Below are 9363 nucleotides of genomic sequence, written 5' to 3' on the forward strand. Positions count from 1 at the left end.
TAACTAATTAGTTTTCATTATCATGAAATAGAATTACACTATGGCAACATTTTCCTTTTAAATTATATATCTCACATCACAGAACTTAAAAATTGTTATGTAGTATATTTATCCTTTCTTTATAGATTTTGAACCTTTATAACTAGTCTTCCTCATCCTGAGATTATGTATACTCATTAAAGTCTCTGCAAGACTTTAAAATTTATTTATAGTATTTACTTGAGCCAATTTTATTTTTTACATTAAGCTATTCTAAATCTTTAATAAAATTCATGACTTTCTGTGTACAAATTATCATTGTTGAAATAATAGTAATAGAAATCAAATTCTAAAGAAATAACTTTATTAACTTTTGTTTCAATTTATTCCCTGGCTTCTTCAGCTAGTTAGCTGCAATAAGTGAGTTATAATAGAGCAGAAACTAAAAAGAGCTGCAATGTCCACAAGACTTGGGCTTAAAAATACTAGAGGTATAGATTTTATCATATCTATAAAGAAAGCAATTTTAAAAAGCAATCATAATATAAAATAGCAGCTAGAAGTAACTTTTTCAAGTTTTATCTTCTTCAGAAGTTGTCTCAACTCAGTTGGCCTCACTCTTTGAAACCTCATCATAATTCTCCACAACATCTGGAACTTCATCATCATCATCTTCTTCTTCTCTGGTAGCAAGTGGTGCTTTTCCAGCCACAGATTGTTTGGGCAGAGTTCTTGAACTACTCAGACTATATACACCAAGGTGGTTTAAGGTATTGGGTAGCACTGGGTAGCGTTTCTGTCAGCTGCATTGTCTCAGCATGGCCAGTAATGGTGAAAGTGTTCATTGCCAGAGATGCCTGAAGTTTAGGATTATTAAAGTAGATAGGTGTCCATTGATTTGTAAACATATTCACCTATTCAATATGGAAGATATTGTTTACACCTAATTTCTTTAAGGAGAAATGAGTTTTTTGTTGTCTGCTGTAGTTGTTCTATGAACTACCTTTCCTTTTCCACCAATGCAGACTTGTTCTCCAGTTTGGCAAGTTTCTCCTGATTCATGATCCCTTCTTTCATATTTTCAGAGAGGAAATGGAGCTTCTCAGGAGACTAGGACTGGCATGCAGAGGGTATTAACAGACCAGATGAGATGGGCTGCACATATCTAGCCAAAATTTATTTTTGTGTTATAATATCAAGATTCATCTCAACTTTGGGAAATAAAGCTATAATTCTGAAAAAGAAAAATTGTTTAGTATCTAAAGCATGGAAAATAAAAAGCTTTTTAACAAACTAGAGGAAGAACTTCAAAACATACAATTGTCCTACTGGAAAATAGACAAATGATAGGCTAACAATTTATAGAAAAACCAATCCAAATGATTAATATGTACATAAGAAAATATGTTAAAATTATCAAATAATCAGAGACTTTTTGTTATGAAATACATGAAAAAAGGAAATAAGCAAAAATAATGATGCGAAAGATCTTCATACTTACTAGGTTGCAGAAAAAAGAAAAATTGAATTTTATTATTAATAAAGATAGTGGGAAAAGCTTGCTCAAAAATTAATTGTGGGCATTCAAAATGTCAGAGGTTTTCTGTGTGAGAAAGATAGCAATAGCTGCAAAAAATGACATATATTTTCAACCTAACAATGTCATATCAAGGAATCATTCTCAAAAAAAGAAATTAACAATATATAATGGTATTTGAAGGATACAATTTTTGTTATCATTTACTGAACATAGGTTAATGACCAAATGTGATGAAAAATGTGAAGTCTTTCAATAGAGAGTTTACTAAAGAATTTATATATCCACAAGATAGAATAATATGGATCCAAATAAAATGAAGAAGTATAGCTCTAAAATGACTTAGAAATAGTTTCCCAAATTATTGCTTAAAAGAAATGAAAAACTGGAGGAAAATGTAAATAACGTAGTAGTTAAATATCATTTTATGAAAATATTTTAAAACATCCTAAATATGATTTTATGTGTTATATGTCTATATTGTAATTGCCAGTGATTTTATTTTACTTGGATTCATAATCAACAAATATGGAATCAGCATTCAAGAAATCAAATTATGTATTGCATTGAGAAAATCTACTACCAAGAAGTTCTTTAAAATTCTAAAGATCAAGGGAGTAATTTTCAAGTCTAAGGTTCATTTGACTCAAGCCATGGTATTTTCAATTGTACATGTGGAAATTGGACAATGAGTGAGGAAAACCAAAAAAAGAATTGATGTCTTTGCATTGCAGTGTTGATGAAGAGTTTTGGGTATACCATATACTGGCAAAAGAACAAAACAATCTGTCTTGAATTAAGTGCAACTAGGGTGGTCCTGAGAAGCAAGGATGATGAAAATTCATCTCCCATACTTTGGGCATGCTGTCAGGAGGGGTCGGTCCTGGGAAAAATAGAAGGCCAGGGAAGAGAGGAAGACCTTCAAATGAGATGACTGATTCAGTTGGGTGTAAGCACAGTGGAGATTGTCAGGCTGGGGCAAGGTCAGGCAGAGTTTAGTCTGTTATGTGTAGAGTCACTAGAGTAAACACCAACTCTGCAGGTTTTAACACCTAGTCTGCATCAGATTACCTAAGAAAACATTCTTAATTATAAATTCTACTACTCAAATCACCCCAGATTTGGGTTTTCAGAGCTACTTCAAGTTGAGTTCTTTATCTTTTCATATGCCTCCGTCATCTTTTGAGCACTTCCTTACTTTGTGACACCACCAGATATCTTGTGTAATCCAATATAATCTTGTAATTTTGTTTCCTCAGCCCTGGACTCAATCATTTTTCAAAGGATCCCTGAATGCTTTCCTTGGAGAGTATATTTAGATATCAAGATCTATAATCTAGGTAGTTACATTACAGCTAGACAGAGTGGATATAGCTTTTCTGTTATTGTTGGTGATAGTGTTACCATTAAGTCAGTTGTGATTCTTGGTGAGTGATCCAATGTAGTAAAGAATAGAACCACTCCACAGGGTTTTCTTGGCTTGTATTTATAGAGCATTTCAAGCCTTTCATTCTGGAGTACCACTGAGTGGGTTTGAAACATAATATTTAAGTTGGTGGTTGTTGTTAGGCATCATCAAGTCAATTACAATTCATATCTATAAACAAGAGATCTGAACTTTGTCCTATCCTGAGCCATCCTCACAATCTTTGACATATTTAAACCCTGACATAATCACTGTACCAATTAATCTTATTGGGATTCTTACTCTATTTCTTTGACCATGCAAATTTCCCAGCATAATGTCTTTTCCCACAGGAACTAGTTTATTCTGACAACATGTGACATGAAATTTCACATCTTTGTCACTAAGTAGCACACTGGTTGTACTTCCTCCAGGAAAGACTTGTGTATTCTTTGGCAGTCCATGGTACATTCAGTACTTTCCTCAAATACCTGAATTCAAAAGCATGAATGATACTTCTGTCATCCTTAGTCATTGCTTAATTTTTAGAGTCATAGGTGGATGTTGTTGTTGTTATGTGCTGTCAAGTTGCCTGCAACTCATAGCGACCCTATGTACAACAACTCTGAACCCTGCTCTTTCCTGAGCCAACCTTACGGTCTCGGACACACCTATCCCCATTACCCTCATCACTGAATCAATCCATAGCGTAATGGGTCTTCCTCTCTTGTGCTGTCCCTCCACACTTCCAAGCTTAATGTCCCTCTCCAAGGACAGGTCCCTCCTTGCAACATGCTCAACATATGTCAGATGAAGCGTCAGAATCCTTGCCTCCAGGAGCAGCCTTGTTTCACATTCTCCAGGACGAACCTGTTTGTTCTCTTTAGCAGTCCATTGTATAGTCAATACTCTTTTCCAGCAAAACAGCTCAAAGGTATTAATTCTCCTTACATCATTCCTAGTCATTGTCCAGCTTTCTGATGCATAACATGTAATTGCGAAGACCATGGCCTAGATCAGGCACACCTTAGTCTCTAGGCTGACATCATTGTTCTTCATTACTCTGGAGATGTCCCTTACAGACTTTCCCAGTTTAATTTGTCTTTTAATTTCTTAGCTACCGGTACCATGAGTTCTGATTATGGAGCCAAGCAAACTAAAGCTGTTAACAATCTCAAACTCTTCATCGTATATCATAATGCTGCCAAATCAGTCCAGTGGAAAGAATCTTTGTTTTCTTGATCTTGATCTTAAATCCATACTGAAGGCTGCAGTCCTTGACCTGCAGCAAGTGCTTCAGATCCTCCACAGTTTCAGAAAGCAAGGTTGTGTCATCTGCATAAAGCAAGTTACTGATGAATCTTCCCCCAATCCTGATGCCACATTCCTCTTTATAGAACCCAGCCTCCAAGATGATCTGTTACACGTATAGATTGAAGAGGTATGAAGATAGGACACATCCCTGGCATACACCCTTCCCGATTTTAAACCATGCAGTATTTTTTGGTTTGTTCTGATGATTGCTTTCTGATCCAAATATAGGTTTTACAGAAGCACAATCAAGTGTTCTGGGATTTCCATTCTTCTCAGAATTAGCCACAGTTTGTGTGATCCACACAGTCAAATGCCTTTGCATAGTCAACGAAACACAGATAGACATTCCTCTGGTATTCTCTGCCTTTAGCAAAGATCAATCTAACATTAGTTATAATGTCTCTAGTACCATGGCCTCTTCTAAACCCAACCTGCACTTCTGACAGTTCTCTGATGACATATGATGTGCCAAATGTGATAATGGTTACCCATGGTGGACAGTGTTTGGTGGAGCTTCCCGATTAAAACAAGGTTAGAAGCAGGAGCGCCATTCACTTCTGAAATTGCTTGCCTCTGGAAACTTTATGAACCGTACTCAGGTCTTTCATTCATAAGGGTCACTATAAGTCGTCTACAACTCGATGGCACCTAACAACAATAACAACAACAACATAGAGAGAGCTACGTTGGCCTAGTGGACAGAAAGTTATGCTACCAAGCCCAAATTTGGTAATTTTAATCTGCAGCCCTCAGGCCTGGTTTAAATTTTTTGTCAAACATTCTTCTAGGTAATTTAGCACTGGTCTGTGCATTTCTTTACATGGTTGCTGGAATGCTAAACACTGTGACACTGATGTGCCAAATGTGATAATGATTACCCATAGTGGACAGTGTTTGGTGGAGCTACCTGGTTAAAGCAAGGTTGGAAGCAGGAGTGGCATCCACTTCCAAAATGCCTTGCCTCTGGAAACTCTATGAACAGTGCTCAGGCCTTTCATTCATAGGGTTGCTATGAGTCATCTATGACTTGATGGCACCTAACAACAACATAAGAGCAAGATGTTTATAAAAAACTATACTCAGGAAAGTGATAACTCCGTTTTCCCCTTTCACTCTATTCCCATTCCCAATCTTCATACTCTTTTCCTCATCTACTACAAATTTCATTTTTGTTGTTGTTGTTATGCGCCATTGAGTTGTGTGCGACTCATAGCGACCCTATGTAGAGCCCTAAACGCCGTTCTATCCTGTGCCAACCTCGCTGTCTCAGACATATTCATTCCCACTACTCCACTCACAGAATTGATCCGTCTCATTGGGGGTCTGTTCTAGTTTATTCTGCCTCTATCTCTGGTGGCTCAGCATTAAGGAATGTATTCCTTCCATTTTCTTTTGATGCTTACTGAATCATTCAAGATTTTAGTATCTCTCAGTATTGCAACTACAAGTTTGAATTTGTTTTTCTGTTCTCTCAGCTTGAGAAATGTCAGGTAATTTCTCCTTTTTTTAATCTCTGATTCCAACTCTGTGCACATTTCATTATAATATTTTGCTTTGTCTTCTTGAGCTGCCCTTTGAAATCATCTGTTCATTTCTTTGACCTCTACATCTCTTCCTTTTATTTTTGGTACAAGGATGACAGAAGAAAAATGAAGGAGGATGACAGAAGAATAATCAAAACCTATTTGATTGTGGTGTTGGTGTACTAATATCTCATGGATAGCCAAAAGAGACAGTACATACATCTTGGAGAAGGTGAAGTCAGAGTATTCCTTAGAGGCCAGGGGGGTGAAACTTCATTTCACATATGTTGAGCATGTTATTAGGAGAAGTTATTCCTTGGAAATGGAGATCATGCTTGGGAAGGTGAAGGGTCAAAGAAGGAGTAGAAAATGCTCAACTAGATGGATTAAGACAGGGAATGTTGTAATGAGATCTACTGTATCAGAGATGGTAAGGATGACACAGAATAGGGCAGAGTTCAGATCTGTTGTTCAGAGAGTCATCATGAGTCTTTCTAGACTCAAAAACACACAGCAACAACAACAATGCACTCTGGACATAACTGTTAGTATTACCCAATTATATCTATGTTTGAATTGTTTAATGATGTTTGTTATTGATTGTCCTCATTTCAACTAACCTCCAGTCTGGGATCTACCATCATATTACTCCACTATTATAACTATCCTCTTTGTTCAGTGTTCATAAGGTTTTCAAAAGCCTTTTATTTAGGAAGTAGATGGCCCATCCTGCTTCCTACTCTGTCTTAATCAGAATTATCAGAAGTTCAAGTGGGATTTAGAAGAGACCATGGCATCAGGGATATCATTCCTGATGTCAGATGGATCCTGGCTGAAAGTAAGGAATAACAGAAGAATATCTACTTGTGGTTTATTGACTGTGCAAAGGCATTTGACTGTGTGGATCACGACGAGTTGTGATTAACATTGAGAAGAATGGGAATCTCAGAGCACTTGATAGTGTTCATGAGGAACCTATACCTGAAGAAGGAAGCTGTTGGGCAAACAGAACAGGGGATCACTGCATGGTTTGGAATTAGGAAGGCAATGTGTCAGGGATGTAGTCTGTCTCCATACCTGTTCAATCTATATGCTGAGCAAATTCTCTGAGAAACAGGACTTTATTTAGAAGAATGTGGCATCAGGATTTGAGGGAGACTCTTCAATAATCTACGTTAAGCAGATGACACAACCTTACTTGCTGAAAGGAGTATTTGAAGCAATTGCTGCAGAGGATCAAGGAATGCAGCCTTCAGTATGATTGTGCCTCAATGTCAAGAAAACAAAGATTCTTACCACTGGCCCAATTGGCAGCATAATGATGGATGGAGAGGAAACTGAAACTGTAAACAGCTTCATCTTTCTTGGATCCACAATTAACACTCTTGGTACAAGCAGTCAGGAAATAAGGAGACACATAGCAATGGGAAAATCTGCAATTAGGAACCTTTCCAAATTATTGAAGAGTAGTGATGTTAGTTTGAGGACTAAGATGTGTCTGATTCAGGCCATGGTATTTTTGATTACTAGGTATGCATCCAAGACCTGGACAATAAATAAGAATGACAGAAAAATAATAGATGCCTTTGAACTGTTGTGTTGGAAAAAAAGCACTGAACATTCCATGGATGGCCAAGAAAACAAGTAGATATCTGATGAGGTTTCACCTCAAATATTGCTAGGAGGTGCTATTCCTTGGGGAGGTCCATGATGTTGTGAAGGATGGAGGGTCAGCAAGGGAAAGGCAGACCCTCAACCAGGTGGATTGACAAGGTGATTGCTGTATTGGGCTCTTGTGTGTCAGGAAGTATGAGGATGGTGCAGTACAGGACTGGATTTAGATATTTTGTTCAAAGAGTTGCTATGAGGCGTACTTGACTTGATGGTACAACAACAACAACAACAACAACAACAACAACAACAACAACTTAATAAAAGAGTTTCATTAGAATATTTTGAATCTGGATCTTTTGACTTAGCACACTTGGGTTTATTTTTATGGATATACCAGACTGATACAGTTGTTAGTTGACATAGAGGAGGCTTAGACTCATAGCTACCTTATGTTGTTATTGTCCTTTCGTGGTGTTCAGTCTGTTCCACCTCTCAGAGAATGCTTGTATTACAAAATAAAACTATTCCTCAGGGTTTAATTGGCTGTAATTTTGACAGAAGCAGATTACCAGCACTTTCTCCTGTAGGGTCCCGAGATAGATTCAAAATGTCAACTCTTTTGTTAGTAGCCAACAGCAAGGGTTTTGGTTAGGTGGCCTGGTAGTAAGGAACTGTACTGTCACTCATTGACACCCAGTTTGAATCCATCAGATGCTCCAAAGGAAAAAGATGAATACTTTCCTCCTGGGTGATTTACTACCTTTGAAATCTGCTGAATATTCAGCTGTGAATTGGTTCTGATTCAACAGCATACAACAATAACAACAGCAACCCAGACACTCACTTTTATTTATTTTAACCATGCATTGTTCTCCTCTGTTCAGATAACAGCTTGTTAGTCCAGGTATAGGTTTTGTAGGTGCATAACTAAATATTCAGAGATTCTCATTCTTCTCAATGTTTTCCTTAGTTTGTTATAATTCACATGGTCAAATGCCTTTTCACAGTCAACAAAGGACCAACAGACATTCTTCTGATGTTCTTTGCTTTCAGCCAAGATTCATCTGATATTTACAATGATATCCAGGAGAAGCATGCATTAGGGTTGTGTACTTTCATTCATCATGCCTATTTAAGATATATGCTGTGCAAATAATTATAGAAGCTAGAATAGAGATAAAATATTACAATGAAATGTGCAAGGAGCTGGAGTCAGAAAATCAAAAGGGCCGAACTCGCTCAGCATTTCTTAAGCTCAAGGAACTGAAGAACAAATTCAAACCTCAAGTTGTTATAATCAAGGATGCTTTACGCAGAATATTAAATGATCCAGAAAGTATTAAAAGAAGATGGAAAGAGTATACAGGGTCCTTGTACCAAAAGGATCTGTCTGATACAGAAGAATGTAATGAAACAACATATGAGCAAGAGCCTATGGTGATGAAGGAAGAAGTTCAAACTGCTTTGAGGGAAATAGCAAAAAATGAGGCCCCAGGAATATATGGTATACCAGTTGACATATTTCAACTAACAGATGCTTCCCTGGACGTTCTCACCAAGTTGTGTCAAGAAATCTGGAGAATAACCACTTGGACAACTGACTGGAAGAGATCTATATTTGTTCCCATTCTGAAGAAAGGTGACCCAACAGAGTGTGGAAACTACAGAACAATCTCACTGATTTCACATGCAAGCAAAATTCTACTGAAGAATATCCAAAACCGACTGGACCAGCACATCAACAGAGAAGTACCAGAAGTGCAGGCTGGGTTTTGAAGGGGTCGTGGTACTAGGGATATTGTAGTTAATGTTAGATGGATCTTGGCCAAAGGCAGGGAGTATTAGAGGAATGTCTATCTGTGTTTCATTGATTATGCAAAGGTGTTTGTGTGGCTCATAACAAACTGTGGCTGACTCTGAGAAGAATGGGAATCCCAGAACACTTGATCGTGCTAATGTGAAACCTATACTTGGACCAAGAGGCAGTCGTC

General features: G+C 37.4%; 1 pseudogene; it reads right to left on the bottom strand.

Moving 5' to 3' along the window:
* Nucleotides 1-583: 583 nt before the first annotated feature.
* On the bottom strand, nt 584-1056 carry LOC102851825 (annotated as a pseudogene).
* Between the last annotated feature and the right edge of the window lie 8307 nt (nt 1057-9363).

The sequence above is a fragment of the Elephantulus edwardii genome, unplaced genomic scaffold, assembly GCF_000299155.1.
Source record: "Elephantulus edwardii isolate Elephantulus edwardi_28Jun2011 unplaced genomic scaffold, EleEdw1.0 scaffold00433, whole genome shotgun sequence".
Classification (NCBI taxonomy): Eukaryota; Metazoa; Chordata; class Mammalia; order Macroscelidea; family Macroscelididae; genus Elephantulus; species Elephantulus edwardii.